Source organism: Saccostrea echinata, unplaced genomic scaffold (genome assembly GCF_033153115.1).
Source record: "Saccostrea echinata isolate AGI-Se365-2 ecotype Australia unplaced genomic scaffold, CSIRO_AGI_Sech_v1 ptg000001l, whole genome shotgun sequence".
NCBI lineage: Eukaryota > Metazoa > Mollusca > Bivalvia > Ostreida > Ostreidae > Saccostrea > Saccostrea echinata.
Window position 1 is genome coordinate 26,214,922 of NW_026889750.1, and position 20,767 is coordinate 26,235,688.

The following is a 20,767-nucleotide window of genomic DNA, read 5'->3' on the forward strand; positions in this document are numbered from 1 at the left end:
GATGTGTTGGACCATCTACAAGTGGATCTGATGTGGTTGAAACATATGAACTTGTAAAATAAATAATGATTTACTAAATGGATGACATGCCCTTTTCAACAAAAACACATCAGTCAACAATCTTAAAGTATTGACTTCCTGGTTTGGCACCTTTCTATGCTGTTGCATCAAAATTGTCATGTTGCAGCTGCTCAGTATCACCACGGCCACTAAAAGTTCTTCAGCTCTTGTGGGAATCATTTGCGATTGGTATTGATAGTACCACAAACATAAATACCATTATCTAATAGATTCTGAAGCAATGGGATTGATGTAAAGTACCTTCAAATTGATAATATCACATATTAATATTGTCAGAAATTGAATAAGTATGCATTTCATTATTCTGATGTTAACCGATGAAATAAATCCAGATATCACTAATACCCCCCCCCCCCCCCCCCCCCCGATGGAGAATTTTAAATTTGTATACTAGAAAATAAACAACTAAATTCTTGTAGGTAGAACATTTTAAGTATTTTTAACTATATTGATAAAATATCATATTGAGTTTATATTTGACACAAAGATTGTATGGTGTCATGTCTTTGAGTTGGCTATTTGACTAAGACCAAGGTCATTCATGATACACAAAGTACACTGTATTTCATATGGGTTTTTGTCCTTTTCGTTCGATATTGAACTACATGTTCATGTCTTCTTAATATATGCTATTCTTTGATATTAAATAAGTTTTTAGATCGAAAGTTTTTTTTTTTATTTTTATATAGATAAAATAATTTAATTATCATAAATAATCATAATAATTATCATAAATCATATCATAGAACTTTTAAAATGGCAAAACAAGAAGTCTGTGAGCGAATGCTCACTAGTAATACCCCCTCTCTCATGTGAAAATAAAGTCTTATGTAAGTATACACTCATGATGTGAATATACCCTCTCTTGTTGACACTGAATTCGTACAAAAATGAATCCCAACTCTTGGCATGCCTAAACAAAGAGTACGCTAAAACTTAAAGCATCTGCAATTAGTTGCTGGGAAAACTGCAACAGAAAGTTACGGACAGACGCATGGATAAACAGGAAGTTGACATCAGATTCAAACAAAAATGAATCCCGTCGTATGGCATGCCTAAACAAAGAGTGAGCTAAATTTTCATCTGCTGACAAAACTGCGACGAAAATTTGTTACAGACAGATGCATGGATAAACAGGAAGTTGACATCGGATTTGTACGAAAATGAATCCCATCATATGGCATGCCTAGACAAAGCGAATCATCCCTTCGTCTATGCTCTGACACTGCCCAAGTTTCATGTACCTCTGGAAATTTCTCCGAGTCATATCTATCAATGGGCGTATCTTTGAGAAGCCTGTAAGACATTCACTACCAAATATGTTTTGTGGAACAAAAATTATATTTTTGTATAAAACAAATTTGAAGTTATAAAGATAACAGTTTGACACTTTATAAGTTATGAAAATGCACTTTTATGTAAACTCCATTTTACAAATTTTTAGTTTTATTTACCAGTCATACTCAGGAGAGCCCACAGGGTGTTGAGTCGTATTGTCGCTCAGGTGTAGGTACTCGGTCAATCTCCGGAAACGGCTCCTACTCATAGTTTCTTTGAATCCTTGGTTTCCTAAAACATTAATATAGTCTTAGATTTGAAATTCAAATTGCTCAAACAAAAGAGCATTATAATAACTATTGAAATAAGTACTAGCATAGAAAATAAAATAATTAGAATATCTGATTTACTTGACACGTTTTAGAGATAACCAAGCTGGTTTTTTTTTTAAATTATTTATTTTAATTGTGGTGGGGGGGGGGGGGTAGCGTTTAATATAATACAAACTAATAAATTAAAACATCATAACATGCAGTAATACTGTTAAATATCTATAATTTAATCTAAAGATTTTTTCTCATGATTTTATCTTTTTTTTATTATGTTGATGAATAATCACACACGAGGTATTCTATACAACACGAAGCTGCAACTGCGCAGTTCCTAACATTATGCATACATGTATGTGTTTTATTGATTTTAATTTTAAATTAATTACTCTAACTCATCAATCTTAAACATTTATACTGTACCTAAGAACTTGTTTTGAGACCAGTACATGTCTACACTCGGAAGCTGGATGGTACCCATAAGGATGTGCAGGCAAAACTACGACCTGATTTCCTGGGCAGAAGTGTCAAACCAGTCTGCGTCACGGTGACCCCGTTTCTCAAACTCCTGAGCAGCATACCTGTACGTTTAAATGGAAACTCTCTCGAAGAAATCCTCTGATACCATTTAATAGAAATAACTCAAAATACTGTCAGTCGGCGACAAATCGTGACTTGGACCCATTTCCTCTGCGATGGGTGCGATCGACACAGGATGCGATACGCTGGACCAAAAATCGGGACCCTCTGAATCGCTGATCTGACTGCAGAAAGTCTCAAATGATGACTGGGAGTTCGGCTCATCATCATCCGTATCAGATGAAAAAGAATCCAAAGGATCATCAATGTTTATGTCTAAACCCGCAGAACTGCTTTATGAATCTTCACCTAATGAATCGCTATCCTTGTCGCTGTCACGGGAAGCCATGTTCATTTTCCGCGCTGTTTACTTAGTTGCTATGTGCAACCAACATGTGACGTAAAATTTATAATTTTAGAAACTGAACCTTGCTGAACTTGTCGGGAATCCTTTTGGATTTTTTAAATTTTTATTTTAAATTTAATAATTTGAAGTATTTCTCGTTTATAACGCTTTGTCAAATCGAATAGAACGCCACAAACTCCGCGTCTTGTTTATCTTTCTGTGTTATTGTCTTTTGTACATGTAGTGCAATTTGTAAGCATATACCACGATCGGAACAACCGATTTTCATTCGCGGATATCTTTTTTATTTTTATTCGTATCATAATGTGTCATATACGAAAATTGTAGTAAAAATCTTCATTGTTTGGCATATAGTAATTTCTTCTAGAACATTTACACAGAAAATTAAGCTTTGTTTATTATAAATCAGCTAAAATTTGGCATTTTTTATAGAGTTTGACTGCTTTTTTGCAGGTACATCCATACTTCAATCATATTTTTTTTTTTATATTTAAATGACCTGGAGGATAGAGTTGTTCATTTGCTTCGGAAATGGAACTGCAACATTTAATGAAGAGTCAGTATCTGTAATGACCTCAACTTTTATATACATGTAGGAGCTGTGGCACACAAAGTCTCAGAATTTCTCTAAGGTAACTCTCTATGATAAAGCTTGATTATTGTTCGTTATTTTCGTATTTCATTTCACCCTGATTTCAAATCAGGCAAAAATTAGTTGCATTGTGTCATGGTTACCATGATGGCAACATATCCTAAAGTTTGAAGAGTCATTTTTGAACATGTTTATAGCCCCATGGTTAAAGCTGATCACTACTCATATATAAGCACCGTCACATAGGTACATGTATATAAATCATTTGATTTCGTTACACCTGATTGCACACTTGAAACTCGTGGCCGACGTGTAGTATTCCTTGCGTGCTCTTAATTTTTTTTTGCGTTTATTCCTTGTTTTATTTGCATTTTCTGTTTGTAAATAATGCATTGACTTGGATAATTGGTGTTACTTTTCTCCTGGCTCGGAAAAATAGCGTAACATTTGATACTTTCATTGCGACCAAGTAATACGGCAATGTAAGATGTACGTCTTCTTAGGTGAGACCTCTTTGAACTGTTATGAGGTCTGTGGCTTATATGTAAGGGATACAGGACGAAGATAGTCTAATATGTCAGATACGGGACTGGGAAGAAGTGCGAAGCACCGAGTCTCAGTCCCGTATCTGACATAATAGAACATCTGACTTTTGTATCTTACTTAAAGCATTTTTTCAATGCACTTTTGTATTGGCTATTGTCATAGTACGATACCGGTGGCGGTGACCAAACCAGATGGATGAGGGCGCTTAAGGGTTTAAGAGATTTCTTTCAAAGGTATGATAGTTTTTGAATTAAAAACCCTTACTGAACTCCAATCTTACATATTATCGTTGTGGCACTCTACGGATGCGTTAAAAAGAGATGAGCATGTTCATGACATTTAGCGATTCTGAGAGTATTGTGAAGGATCCTTTTTTTTTAACGGATGAAGATTGTAAGTGACCAGTAGGAAAAATTCCAGGAAAGCGCCGTTTTTGTCCCATGGATATCGAAAGCACCACATCTTTACGTAAATTAAATTTGGAAATATATATTGAAATAAAAGATTCCGGGAAAAAATCTTAGTTGTATTGGATCTATTTACAGACCGAGTGTAAACTTGCCCGCATTTCGCTTTGTCTCCCCCTGAATGCTGGCATTCTTCAATGGGCCACTTTACGTGGATTTATTTGGATGTGTTTTCGGCAAATATATTTAATATTAAGTGTTAAGGAAGCTCTAAACACTAACAAAAAGTGCTTTTTGGACTTGGAAAAAAATATGTCATATAAGGGTATGCATATTAAAACTATTTATTCATTTTCAACATAGGGTACCTGCCTTATTTCCGCAGGAAAAATGTTCAAAGACAATGGACAATTCATGAACAGAAATCATGGTTGTTTACATACATTGGGAAAATTAATGGAAACAATGAATTCAATTTATTATACTTGATCTAAAATAATGCTGAGAATATTTTAATCTATTACAAATTGTGTAATAAACTGTAAATAACTATTTTTTCGATCTTACTTCTAAGGGCAGATCACTCTAACTGCATAAAACTACCCTACAAGTAGAACTCTATAATGTGCAGTGTTTAGAGCTTCCTTAACTCGACCATATAATATGCTTTAATACCGGTAGTTTCACATTGAATCGGTAACCTGAGTGTAAATTCTAAGGGATTTCAGAAAAATTCCTACTTTGGAAGGTTCGTTGCATGAATTGGATTTGGAGATGTTGATTTCCATATAGCTTGCATTGGATTCTATATAGCTTGATTTGGATTAAGAGTGTCACATTTAATGTCCAAACTGCCTGTCATAATAATTTTACCAATGCAGATATATCACAAAGGTTTGCTCATAGTACTATTTATAGGAGATAAAAACTCACTGGACAGGTTAGGAATTAAATACTCCTGCTGGTCAGTTTGGGCGTAGCAGGCACCAGAGAAGGACACGTTGTCCTGTGCCTGTATATAATTACTCCTTTCCAATTATCTTTATATGAAAGATATTCTGCTTACGTCTGAGATCCTAGTTAGCAGTTAAAAATGCAGAATTATACAGTTGGAAGAACCAGACGAGTTATTCCACCCTACTTGTACAATGCGCCAAAAGTGAGTCCGGGACGGGAGTGTCGCCATAACGGACCACAGTGCCGTTCAAAACCAAGGAACCAGTCCATAGTTTTATAATATAAACGTTCAATTTTAAATTTTCATTTCAAGAAACAAAATATTGGAAAAAAAATTATTGATGTAAAATATAATAAAATGTAGTAAATATTAAAAAAAAAATCTTTTCCTTATTTCTGACAAATATAGGACTTTTGGCGTCAGAAGTGGGATAATTGTGATGCAACACAGAGCTTTTGTCAGAAAAAAAAATCAAATATTGACACTTTATTTTTGTTATCAAAGTCTAAAATTATTTAGAATTTGAACTATTTGGTAAATATCTTAATATGCATTTTTAATTTTGTACAAGACTTTACGATTTTTTATACATATTGTACATGTAGGAGAAGAAATTTGGCGTTTCTTGTGGTAACTAGGATCCAGAAGTGAATCTATGAATAAGTAAAGGCGTACCTTAGACGTTAGTTGACGATTCTGGTATGGAGTGAAGTTAACAAATTAGAAACGGTAAAGTGAAATATATGGAGATAACAAATAATATTCATGCTCAAAAGTCCATTATACATTACAAAATAGGTGCAGAGCAAACACGGACCTCCAAAACATCAGAGGTGGGATCAGGTGCCATTGAGGAGTGAGCATCCCCTGCCGACCGGTCACGCCCGCCATGTTCTCCTTGTCATGATCGAGAAATAACGGAAAATTCGTCGACAATTCAGTGTGTAAATAATGGCCTAACAATTAGTATGAAAAACGTCAGTCAGCATTTGAATCAATGATAAATTGTATTTGCTGACAAGGTCATTGTATCGACCATAGAACTTACGAAAAGATGACTTTAAACGAGACTGCTGATATTCTTGTTTCATCAACTTTTTTGTCAATAATTTACCTCGTTTTAGAAATTGTACATACGTAGAACATGCTCTTGCGTATCTTTTAAATTGTCCTTATTGAGATTGGTACTGCGTCGCCCAAGCTCACATGTCAGTTTGTATTTGAAATGTATATCCCGTAATCAGTGAATAGTTATTTGAAGAAGTATAGCATTACTAACTGTTTGGTTGAAGTTTTGTAATGAAGGTCAAAGGTCACAGTATCTGTCGGTTAGTTAATGTACATGCAACTAATCTGTCACCACAATTTCATTCAAAATGTCTTCCAAAAGTTTGAGCGAAATCATAGCTGCATGGAAAGACTTAAGGTACAGCGACCAAGATTTAAAAGATTATGTGAAAGAGCAACAAGACAGGTTGAGAGATGAAAGAATGGCTTTAAGAGAGAAAGAGAAACAAGATAGAGCATATAAATTAGAAATGGAAAGGTTAGATCAACAGTTGAAACTGAAAGAATTAGAACATAAGCATGAACTTGAAATGGTGATGAAAAATAGTACTGGTGAGAGTGTAGATATAGATATGCATGTAAGAGCGAAAATGCCAAAAATTCCACCGTTTGATGAAAGGCATGATGAAGTTGACAGTTATCTTCGTCGATTTGAGAGATATGCGACGAGTCAAAATTGGGACAAGAAAACGTAAGCTACAAGTCTTAGTGCTTTATTACGCGGGAGAGCTTTAGATGTGTATGCATTGATGTCTTCAGGAAAAGCCCAAGACTCGATGAACTGAAGTCAGCTCTTCTTCGCATGTACCTCTCACTGACCTAACAAGGCAGTTTTCTCCAAAAAAGATGCAGTGGACAGAGTCACAAGAAATTGCATTTCAAAATTTGAAGAAAGCCCTTATCTGAAACTTCCAAATTTGTCCAAAGTATTTATAGTACAGACTGATGCTCGAACCGAGGACTTGGTGCAGTCCTACTCTAGGAAAATACCGACCAAAAGCAACCTACATTGTTTATCGTATGTCAGCAGGAAACTTAACAAAGCTGAAGAGAAGTATTCTACTATAGAAAGGGAATATTTGGCCATAGTACGGGGTGTGCAGAAGTTCCACAAGTATTTGTATGGCCGGGAGTTCCAAACTGTCTGTCATAATAATTTTACCTATGCAGATATTTAAATCACAAAGGTTTGCCCATTATACTATTTATAGGAGATTTAAAACTCACTGGACAGGTTAGGAATTTAAATACTCGTGCTGGTCAGTTTGGGCGTAGCAGGCGCCAGAGAAGGACACGTCGTCCTATTATATTACTCCTTTCCAATTATCTTAATATGCCGGATATTCTGCTCACTTCTGGGATCCTAGTTAGAAGTGAAAAATGCAGAGTTATACAGTTTGAAGGACCAGACAAGTTATTCTATCCTACAATGTACTTGTACAATGCGCCAAAAGTGTCCAGGACGGGAGTGCCGCCAACATCACGGACCACAGTGCCGTTCATAACCAAGGAATCAGTCCATAGTTATATAATATAGACTTTCAATTTTAAACTTTTATTTCAAGAAACAAAATATTGGCAAAAAAAATTATTGATGTAAACATAATAAAATATTACTATAGTAAATAGTTAAAAAAATCTTTTCCTTACTCCTGAAAATCTGTGACGAGATGTTCATTTCTATATAGCTTGAATTGAATTACGGGATAAAATGCATAATTTTTGTCTATTTGTTGCCTTATTCATTCGTTGTGTGAAAGCTAGGTGACGTCATCCTTTGTTTCATACAGTCCAGTATTATTTTGGAGTACAATATTAGATAAAATACTGTACTCCTGAAAATAATATTGGACTATAGCTAATACACTCTTTGAAATATGAAAACTGTAAAAAAAAAAAAAAAAAAGAATGACGTCACAAACGTTTTAACGTTGTTAGGATAGCGCCGATGAAAGAGAAATATCGCGGACAATGCCTTTTACGAGTAGTGTTCTCAAAGCTTTAACGTTTGCAACAATAGAAACAAGTTACAATGACTGTTCCAGAATGTTGAAAGTTTGATGATTTAAATGCATCATAAACATATTTCGGAAATCAACTATTAGATAATTATATACACCTGTAACTATAAAAAAGGTATTCAAAAAAAATTACTTATTCATTGTTAAACAGTCACATGCTCAAAAATAAAAGCAAATTATAGGTTGAAATGTAACCAAGCAAATGAAAGATGGAAATCCTTGCAATATATTCAAGAAAGAAATGTGATATTTCGTATCCGTTGGCAATGGTTGCTTTGGTTTAAATACCGCAAAGGGATTTCAAATTTGTTATCTATATGTTAATCAATTACTATCAAAAAGGATTGTTTTAATCTAATTCTATAGGTCGCCCGTGTGGCGTAGTGGTTAGAGCGTTTGCTCTAGAGTTTCGGTGTAAGGAGTTGATCCTTACGTCGCGGGTTCGAATCCCACTGTGGGACGTGGAGATCGGTCCTACGGATGAGACTGTATAAGCCGAGGCCCTGTGTCGCAGTTGGTGCTGGCACAAAAAAACCCTCACTTCTTAATGGCCCTGAGTGCCGAGTATACTTTCAAATTTACAGCCCTCCACCGGCAAGTGGTGGCGTCTCCTTATGAGTGAAAAATTCTCGAGAGGGACGTTAAACAACAAACATCTAATAATCTCCATTTAAAGAGCACATTTCCATATAATTGGTGATCAACTTTTTAAGGCAATGATTTGTTCCTAATTGACTTTTTTCCCCAAAATTCTATTTAATTCCTAAAATAGAATGTTGCTATGAAAGTTTTAAGAAAAATATGCATAAAAAGCTAAAAAAAAAAAAATACTTCGTTTTCTTAGAAACGTAACCTTGTATGTAGATTCTAAAAACTTTTACGATTGATATTTTATTATTAACAATTAACTTTCAATTTCGACAACATAATCTCAAACTGAGTGCAAGAAGCTACCACTGAGTTTAATATAAGGCTATAAAGTTAACAAAATTGAACATTTTACTTTCATGAACTTTAGTTCTATCAGATGAGTACAATTTAAGGTGAGTAAAATAATGTTTCTTGATTAAAAAGTAATTAAATTCCCAAAACAGCAAGAAAATGTCATTTTAAATCACTCATGATACGTTGTTTCCATGTATGTTTTCTATATTACTGGGTCCTACCGATGTATATTTGCATGTCTTGAATTTCCATGTTTTAAGATAGCAACATTTAAAGTAATACATGTAGTAAACAAAACTTACCCATGAATTTTGTGGGGGTACACGGTGTTACCGTGAAAACCATGAAAGTTGTTTTTATAATATTGCCAATTCATTATGGCTTAAGGTCAAATATTTTTGTTTTTCTTGTGGCGGTGATTGAATTTGATCATGTAAACCTATCATAAGTGAATTTTGAGAATTTTTCGGCATTTAAAATCTTTTCCAAATGTATCTAAGGTTACTACATACTCGGATATATTCTAAATAGTTTCTTTGTAGCATAAGCGGATATACCCTTCAATGTTTTTAAAGTGTGGTTTGTTAAATTTTCTTAGTTTTTATCAAGGCTCAATAAAGATTCAAAGTAGCTGAACATTCATTTTCAAAGTCTTCAGGCTTACTATGGCAACCAAGACACGTACATGTAGCAACCAGATTTCATTTGATAAGTTTTAAGTTGTAATAACGGGCAAAGTTTCATCAAAATCGGTGGCCATGCGTGCCAAAAAAGTAAGTGTTTATAGAAAACTGGAGTCAGCAGTTGACAATAATTGTGCAAATTTGTAAACATTTGGTCTATTAAGATATTTTTAGGAAAATACTTTTTTCAGGCATTCTGAAAAAGATTTAAATTTTAGAATAAAGTGGTACTCATTTATTTTCCCTTATTACATATATGACAAAATCTTTCATTTTGGGAAATTTCACACTATCTCACAGTCTCAACCTGGGTATGATGATTAATTTTGTTGTTTTAAATTTGATTAAAAGTGTACTAAAAATGTTTAAGGAAGATCTAAACACTAACAAAAAGTGCTTTTTTGAACTTGGAGAAAAACATATCATATAAAGGTGTGCATATTGAGACTATTTAGTTCATTTTCAACATAGGGTACGTGCCTTATTTCAGCGGGAAAAATGTTCAAAGACAATAGACTACTCATGAACAGAAATCACTGTTGTTTACTTACATTGGGAAAATTAATGGAAATAATTGATTCAATTACTTATTTTTGGTCTAATTGAATGTTAAGAATATTTTAACCTATTACAAATTGTATAATTATCTGTAAATAGCCATTTTTTCTTTCTTACTTCTAAGGGCAGATAACTCTAACTGCATAAAACTATCCTACAAGTAGAACTCTTAAGTGTGCAGTGTTTAGAGCTTCCTTAATTATTACATATTTTTTAATCGAAATTCTGTTTCGAAGGTACCATATTTTTGACCTTCGGACGAATCGCGCTCATCGCTTTGCCATTTCTGTATATACTGATCTTTAATACGTTCAGTAATGGTTTTTTAACAATTTTTATAAAAGCTTGTACGTTTGAGTAAACACAAAGATCATGTACACTTTGATACATGAAATCCAAGGGTTCATATGGCTTCCTGTTCAAAACTGTTCGAATAAAATACTTATACATGTATAATTATACACATACAATTTATTTTCAGGACTTATCAATAATTGTGCACAATTGGATATAATTCTTAAATACATTGTTACACAGAAAGTGAAGCTACCTGTTTCTCCAGAAACTACGTATATATATGTAGGTTGGGGTACTTCTTTATTCAAATTAAAAATATATATACCGGCATTTTAGATGAAGGCGTTTAATTATTTCAAAATTCCTAAAAAGAAAACTCATATTGAAACTTTACGTCGCGGGTTCGAATCCCACTGTGGGACGTGGAGACCGGTCCTTCGTTTGAGACCGTATAAACCGAGGTCCCGTGTCGCAGTAGGTGCTGGCACGAAAAAGATCCCTCACTGCTCAATGGCCGTACGTGCCGAGTATAGGACAAAATTTGCAGCTCTCCACCGGCAAGTGGTGGCCTCTCCATATGAGTGAAAAGTTCTCGAGAGGGACGTTAAACAACATACAAACAAACAAACATTTTAAAACTCAAGTGATCCTGAAAAACAACACACCAAAGAAAAATCAATGGGGAGATACTTTTCTCGTCTTCAGCTCTACCCAGAACCTCGGTACTACCTAGTATCACGTCAGTATCTAAAGTAGAAAACGGAAGTTCTACTATGTGCTACATCAAATTACTCAATAGCTTTTTCAGTATCACTTGAAACGCAATCGTTTTTATTCTTATTCTGACTATGGATTACCCCCATTTAACTAAACAACAGAGGATTCACGGCGAATGTGACGGGGGGGGGGGGCTGCCTTTTCCTTCGGAGACCAATTTCCATCTCTGATTTTTCGAGGGGTCCTTGGTTTTGCCTTGTTCACGTTTTGTATTGTTTACAAGGTTTACAATGTTGATTACTGTTCAATGTCTTCATCTTTTTTTTGTATATGTTTACGTACAATTTTTGCACTCATTTTGGTTGGTGAATGGGACGAACGCTTTGCGCCTCGAATCATTTGCATTTATCAAGTAGGAATTTATTTCGTGATATTTTAGCCCTGCTGATTTTGGGTTGAGAGAAAACAAAACAAGGGTAAAGCTGTAAATGTTACAGCAAACCGTGTTTTTCTTTTGTGTGAACAGTTCTGGTATTTCTCACACGAATTAAAAAAAATTATTCTTAAATCCATAGGAGGTGACAGCCCGATATCAATGTGTGCCCAATAAACATATTTTGCATATAAACGGTTAAGTTGTAAAACTGATATTATTCTCATTTATTATCAAAAATGTAAATCCAAAAGCAATGCACATTTCTGATTTGTGTTTAATTGATCTGCAAACTAAAACCTTCTTATATTGAAAACTGTAAACAAAATGATATGGACAAATGATGTACCCTATAAGCAATATCAATGGATTGCAAAAAAATGACTAAGTTCAACAACTGATATTATTTTCATTAATTATCAAAAATCAAAATACCATGCACATCTCTGATATAAGTACAAATAAGCTGAAATATGTGGGAAAAATGCTGTTCGCAGCCGCCCACCATTCATTTGCTCGATTTTCCGAGGAAAACCTTGTTAAAATCCTTTTCAAGTCTGGTGATATGGCAGAAGTGTGTATCATAAATCAACTATCCCGTAAAGAAATTTTTGATAAATTAATAACGCCATTTGGTTCATGTCTGCTTGTTACACAACAATCTTTCAGAAGGAAACAAATTCCAGGAAAAATGAAGTTTATAAGTTAACATTTTTAATTTCAGACTGTCGGGGAGAAGCTCCTTACCAGGTTCATCATCAGGATGCCAACTGCTGCCATAAAATTAGCTCACAAGACCACAAAGGGAGTCTGTATTTGTTCTAAATTTGTTCTAAATAATATAGCATCCGTGTTACCTCCAATTAGTTTCATTCATGTCTAACAACAAGTGCTGCCTAGCTTATAACGCATTGTTCATTTCATATATGTTGTAAGTCTTATAAATAAAGGTAAAACAGTGGTGAAATTTTTTATATAGATTTAAAAGCCATATGAAACGGTTTTATATCGATGAAGCAAGCCATGTGAAACATGATTGATACAAAACCGTATAATTTTATCTTAAGCTGTAATTCACCACAAATTATCACTTTATTAAGAATGAATTAAAGGATAACCAATGCCCAAACAATTAACAAAATTTAAAAAAGACAGTAGGGATTGAGCTAAATCAATATTTGTTTTTTTATTAACATTGACACATGCAAATAAAGGAAAAACAAATGGACAAAATGAAAAATAACTTCATGGTTTTATACTATCGATCAAAAATTCAGCTTTAAAATAAGGTATTAAATAGATTTGATTATATATACGAAGAAAAAAAAAGATAGAATAACAAATTTTATGGTTAAATGACATTAAATTTTTATGTGTTTATAATTATATCTCAAAACAAAAATTAAAAAAAAAAAAAAAAAAAAAAAAAAAAAAAACCCTTCAAATTAAAAATTAATAAAAGTTATAAATGCTATAATAGAATTGTAAAAATATCAATTGTAAAGTAAATGAATTTTCTTATTGACCCAAACCATGATTAATTGTGAAACACGTGCAATTTTATTTATCATAATTTAGGTCATATGAAACGTATGTCAACATTACAATGTACCTTCAAAAGATACCTTTAATTTCAAATCAAAATGTTCATGGCCAAAAAAATCAGCATATATTATTAGCAGTTTTGAACAGATAGCAATTGCTTAAAATCCTCGTATTTTAAGAACAATTAGCAAAAAAAAAGTTTAAGCTGATATTTTTTAATTTAATCATGAAAATCTGTACAGCATCACAAGGCATCATAAAATCACACAAAGGTCCCTCAGTTATGTGAACTTTCACTGGGAATAAGAAAATGAAGTTGAAAACTTCGTTGCGTATATCCTTAAAGATTTCAAATGAAAATTGTCAAGGTCAACTTTTGACCTCACTTATCAACTTTTTCCAAAACTTAATCTGCTTAGCCTTCGAGGCACACCCAAACCATCGAAAGGGTTTAATTTTCCACCAAATGAACAGAAACTCCTTTGGTAATTTTTCCATTTTAATATCGTCTCTAAGTAGCAGTAAAATTCTGGCCTTTGTGCGGATGGTGTGAATTTTTGCTATTTGTATTTCATACGTTCCCCAGTCATGTTCCAGAAAGTGCTCTGTTATAACAAATATGATGCATTTGCTATTAGTAAGACATCTAACAATTTCTTCCAAAAAATAATTTCCCGGCATGAAATCTTTATCCTGTAAGCACATTGTTACGCTAGCATCAGATAAAGCCGGATACAAAGCTGATTTTACCCAATCAACATCAGTCGGAGAATACGAAATATAGGCATCAAATGGGTGCATTTCCTCGTTCTTATCAGGATAAATAATTTTCCTCCAAAACAAACGAATGCGAAGAACAAAATAAGTTATCAATATCCTAAATCGGTAAATTAGAGAAGAAACCAGCAGGATAAAAAGGGAAAAGGATAGTGCTGTGACAGAAAAATGTAACCATGCTGTTGAGACACAAGATAATTCTAAAGTTTGTAAACTTTGGAAAGTGTCGTTCAGATTTTTAATTGGCAAACTGTTGCAGAAAGTTTCATCTAAATTTAAAAATCTACTTGAAAGCTCTTTCATCCGCTTCAGTGAATCTAGATTGGTGCATGAACAATCAATAGGATTTCCACGAACATCTATTTTTAAGTTTTCATTATCTCTTAGAATGGAAATGTCGTTTTGTGAGAAAGAAGAAAATTCATTGGACGAAAAACCAACATACTTTAGATACTTGAGTTTTCGAAGTGCCTCAGGAATGGTTCTAAATTTGTTTTCGTCTAAAATTAATGTTTCCAGTGAATATGTTTGAAAAGAGAATAGGCGGGGATGAAAATTGTCCAAACTGTTTTTCGAAATGTCAAGGAAGCGTAATTTGGTTAAATTCTGGAGGAATATCCCATTCTTATCTCTTTGGAGACCTTTACGTAGTCCTGAATTACTCATGTAAAATTCCCTCAAGTCGGTCAATGTCGAAAAGAACAAAGGATATAGGTCCTGACATTTGCCCTTCGACACATCAAATGTTTTTAGCTTTGGGAAAAGCAGTTTTACGTAGTCGTATTCACATACTTTGAAATTGGTTCCACTAAAATTTGCTTTTAATAGTCCTGTGAAATTTAAGGTAACGGAGCTATAGTCACCTAAATAGGGATCCATAGGATTGTCTGATGTATCAAAATCCTCCAGAGATGGAGAACATCTCAGGTATAGATCATATCTCCTTTTGTTATTGGCAATCGTTGCGTTCTGCCATAATGACAAATGACCTTGTGAGTTTATATTCAGATACGTGATATTTGGAAAATTCATTAAAGTTTGAAAAAGAAACCAATAATTTGTGATATGGTTCTTGGAAATATCGAGTTCTTGTAAACATTTTTCAAAAATTGTTCCACTGAAGTCAACATCGACATTATCTATAATGGCGTTTGCAACGATGAATTTCTTTACACAAATATTCTTCAAGAATTTTACGTCCGAGTTTTTCAATGCTGTTGGACGACCAATCTTGTTGAAACAGTTGGAAAAATCTAAGAACAGCATCGTCTTATCTTGTAAAGATTTTAAGGTATGTAAAATAATCGGTAAGTTACAATACACTCCTATTCTTAACCCTTGTAAGTATTTAAATGGCATGAGTACTTCTTCTGTCAAATAACTACAATCTGTATACGTACTTAAGCTTAAGTGTAAGTACTGTATCCTTAATTTAGATAGATTCTCAAAAGCCTTTTCGTCATATGAAGTAGTATAATGAGCCTCAATAAATAAGTAGGTAAGGTTTTTCATATTTTTAAAATTTACGGGAAAATATAACCTCCCTTCTACACTTATTGACAAATGTTCTAGGGAGTGCATCTGTCCAATTTCTTCCATTAAATCCTTTGTACTTGAAAAGAGGTTTGAATCCAGTTTGAGAACTTTGATAAATTGTAAATGATTCAATGTTCCATTTTCTAATACTTCAATTTTGTTCCATGATAAATCTAAATAGCACAAATTTGGAGCATTCTTGAATGCATTTCTTGAAAGATGATTTACGCTGTTGTCTTGAAAAATGATTTTAAGCAACCTTCCAGAAGCTGGGAGATTTTCACCAGATATATTGCTGATGCTATTGTAAGAAAGATCAAGCGCTATCACGTCGTTGGGTATATCGCTAGGTATAGAAGTCAGTCCCATGTGTAAACATGAATACATCATTCCCTTTTGTCCGCAAACATCATCTGGGATCGTTTTACAACATTGCAATTCACTGATGAGAAATGAAACACCTAAGAAAAGAATTATTGTGTTTGAAATAGCAAGATAATCACACTGATAAATCATTTTTAACATTGATTTAACATAACCATGTTACATATTAACAGTGACAATTCAAATTTCACAGTTTCCTGAATAATGTATTTAAAATATTCACCGGAGATGCATTTCAATCATGCAATCTAAAAGCGAGTTTACCAAGATGAAGTAATTAAACGATAAATGTGTTTGTCGATAATAAAAAAGACGCATTTCGAAACTTGAAAATTAAACAATCCTATAGATAATTATTTCAAGGACCCCCTCCACCCCACCCCCCCACCCCCCAAAAAAGAAAAAATGCTTTGATGTCCACATTATCAGTGTAGAACAGTGATTTTTTTTAGCACATGAAAGACTTTCAATCGTAAAATGTTTGTTTGTATGCTGTTTAACGTCCCTCTCGAGAATTTTTCACTCATATTGTGATGCTATCACTTGCCGGTGGAGGGCTGCAAATTTTAACCTATGCATTAAAGCCACTGAGCAGTGAGGGATCTTTTTCGTGCCAACACCTACTGCGACATGGAACCTCGGTTTATAGTCTCATGCGAAGGACTGGTCTCCACTTCCCGCAGTGGATTCGAACCCGCGACGTAAGGATCAACCCCTTACTCCGCGACTCGAGAGGACGCTAAAACCACTGCACCACGCGGGCGAAAAGTCGTAAAATATAACTTCATCAGATTTATACATTAATGGCTCTAGGGAAAAATGATTGATTGGTAGTATATTGTTTTACGTTCCATTCGACAATTTTTCAATCATATTGAGACGTCACCATATCAGTGAAGGGCTTCAAATTTAGACCTTAACTCGGCACTCAGGGCCATTGAGCAGTGAGGGTTCTTTATCGTGCCAACGTCTACAGTGACACGGAGCCTCGATCTTTAAGGTCTTATCCAAAAGACCCGCAACTTTCACTTCAAAGTGTCGAGCGCTTGGCGAAGGAACAGTTGCCACCTATTTTTTACCGACTTATAGGTCAGTCGTGGCCGTGATTCGAGCACACAACCTTCCGATCACAGAGCGAGCGCTCTATCGACTGAGCTACCGTGACGACCAGGGACGAAATGAAGAAAATTCTTAAATTGACCGGATGATATTTTAACGTCAGTAACCTTTTCGTGATCTTTCAGTCAACATTCAGTCAACTGAATGTTAGTGATAGATAAATTTTAGTGGCCTTTCTTTTATCTCTTCATTTATATTAATTCACCTAAGCTGAAAGCTCAAGTGAGATTTTCTGAAAATATTTTGCCTGTCCTCCGTCTGTGAACTTTTCATATTTTCGATTTCTTCTCCAAACAAACTGGGCCAGTTTCCACCAAACTTGCCACAAGGTATCTAAAGGTGAAGGGAAATCAAGTTTGTTTAATTGAAGGGCAACGCCCTTTTTTAAGGGGAGATAATTAAGGATTAGTAAAATTTGGTGGCATCTTTTAAGATTTTTTCTCAAGAATCACTGGGCCAAAAAAGTTGAAACTTGTGTAAAAGCTTCATTACATAATGTAGATACAGATTTGTACAAATTATGACCCCTAGGTAGTATGGGGCAACAACTGGATATCAAAGTTTTACATAAGAATATATGGGGAAAAATCGTTAAAAATAATTTTTTCTCAAGATCAGCTAAGCCATGATACAAAAGCATAATAAGGAAGTGTAGATTCAAATTTATTAAAATCATCTCTCTTGTGCTACAATAGGCAATCAAAGTTTACATAGGAATATACAGAGTGGAAATCCTCTCAAGAAAAGCAAAGCCATGATTAGTCTTATTAATATGGAAGCATCTTCAGGTAGTGCACATTCAAGTTTGTTGAAATCATGACCCCCAAGGTGCGTGGGGTCACAACAGGCAATCAAGGTTTATGGTAGGAACACATGGGAAAAATCGGTAGAAATCTTCTCAAGAACAACAAAGCCATGATTAGTCAGTCATATTTATGTGGAAGCAGCCTCAGGTAATGTAGATTTAAGTTTGTTCAAATCATGACCCCTGGGGTTAGGAATGACCACAATAGGCAAAGTTTTACATATAAATATACAGTTTTAAAATTCAAAAACAGCAAACGAAAGACATATTTATATGGAAGTCTAAAAGAAAGTGTAGATTCAAGCTTGTTCAAATCATGTCCCCTGGTGGTAGGATAGGGCCACAATAGGCAAAGTTTTACATAGGGATATATAGTTTTAAAAAACTTCTTCTCAAGAGCAACAAAGCCACGATTAATCATATTGATATGTAAGCGTCCTCAGGTAGTGTAGATTCAAGTTTGTTCAAATCTTGAACCCGGGGTAGGTGGAGCCACATTTGGGGATGAAAAGATTTACATAGGAATATATACTGTAAACCAATTATTATATTTTTTGTGTCGTCAATCGCCAATGAAAAACTGGCCTGTGACGGTTAATATCTGCGACTGGGTTTTCCTATTTTATAAATTAAATATGGAACGCCATCACTGCCTTATAGGATAAAACTATACATTTATTATGTCAACTTATCATTACATGATGCGAACATACCTTTACGTGATATCAGCGTTTTATGAAGTGAGGTAAAAATATCTTAACATTATGTCAACACTTTATAACTTTATGGCAGATGTTCATTATGTGAAGTGAAAATATTTTTACATTGTGTCAAAATTTTATTGTTTGAAATGAATGTTTCTTTACATCATTTCATTTCTTTATTTTGTCAAAATTGCATTACGTAAAGTAAAAAAAATCTTTACATAATTATACTCTGTTAATAAACTTAGCATTACGTTCGGTCAAAAGTCCATTTCTTGAAGTGGGTGTATCTTAACATTATATCAAAGCATTATTACGTGATGTGAATGTATCCTTATATTACACCAAAAGCAATGATGATGTAAGGTGAACAATCTTAACGTTGTGTCAATACTTTATTACGTTGTGTGAAAAAAAGTTAATTACATAATATGAACATATCTTTATATTATATCAAGACTTTATTACATGATGTCAATACTCCATTCCATGTTGTGGATATACGAGGGGCATTTGAAAAGTTCTGAGAACTGTTCGATAAAATATTAACCTTTTAACGGAAATTACAGAATTTGATATCATTGGACAGATCACAAAATATACACATATTGTGACGTCACTGTAATTTTTATTACGTAATAACTCCGGAAATGACGTCAGAATCTCGTATGTCTAGCATACTGACCATAAAAATGACGTAACAAGAGACACAATCTCAGGAAAGTAAAATTTTAAAGTTAACTCTTGTTAATGATGCAAGCTAACGGACACAACTGCCAGTTGGAAAAATGTTTACAGAGATTACAGTCTATCATATGAAGTTATATTCAGGAGCTCCTATAGTTCTGAGATAGTTTAAGAATGTGTCAAACATAGCATGTTATTATCGAATCTCGCGCAAAATATTGGGTGAAAAAGACGATGCTGTGAGAAAATCACAAAGTTGACGATCACAGAAGAATAGTGGACGGTGTTACAGAGTTTGCTGGCATTAATTCGTCAGGTGTTTTAACCAATTTTGCGGAAACTATTTAAGCTCAAGAGAGGTTAAGCTAAGGGTGTCCTATATTTTCTCGTAAAAACCAAAATGGCGCCGGTGAAGTTCTGACCCCACCGTAACTCGATATGTTCGAAAATTTTTAAATCATGGAAAATAAATAAGCAATGTACATGCAAATGAAACTCGAATTAATTTTTTTGAGTCGAAATTCAAAAGCAATAGTGTGCTTTGTATCGCCGAAGTTGAAATAATATGAAAAAGTACGCACAGAAACAAGTCCGGGGGAAGACTTTTGCAAGTCTTATTCTTAATAGACGAATTTCACATTCTTAAGAGTTATCTCCCGTTGTCGGCGTAACAAATATTTTTGCCACTATATTCTTTGTAACTTACCTGTAAATATTTTCAGCCTTCAAACGGAATCGGACAATTTTTACCCGTTCCTGAATTGCCTTAGTATGGGGCAACATGAAAAACATAATGAACATATTCAAACGGATTTAATTTGCGAGATATTGCCCCCAAAATTTGGTAATGTTATAGAGGGAAAACAGTGTCTTACGCCGGTTGACCCCGCAAAGGGAAATAACTTTTGTAAATGTGAAATTCGTCTATTATATTATGTTAACTCTTTCTGATGTGATGTAAAAATATCTTTATATTGTGTTAACTCTTTATCACGTTGGTGCCAAAATTTATAATACGTGATGTAAAATTACATTTACATTATTTCAAATCTGTATTCTCGAAATTTCTATATGTATTGTGAAAACATCTTTATTATGTCAATACTCATTACGTGATAACTAATGTTTGGTACGTTTTCAGTGAAGTTATCGTTCCATTTTTGTTGTTGATTGAGTTGGTAATCGCGTCAGTTTAGGGAAGAGTGGACGTGGACGACTGCGTTTTCGCTACTGGGACAGGCCCTAGAACGCAGGGGGGGGGGGGAGGGGGTCCCCAACTTTTTTCTCAGTGTAGCACTTTGCTGTAGTATTGACCTTTAGATGCTTTTTGCCTCCCCCTCACACGCACACT

General features: G+C 34.2%; 1 pseudogene; it reads right to left on the reverse strand.

The window, feature by feature from the left end:
- Positions 1 to 220: 220 nt before the first annotated feature.
- Positions 221 to 2,705, reverse strand: LOC133196264 (uncharacterized; annotated as a pseudogene).
- Positions 2,706 to 20,767: the final 18,062 nt, after the last annotated feature.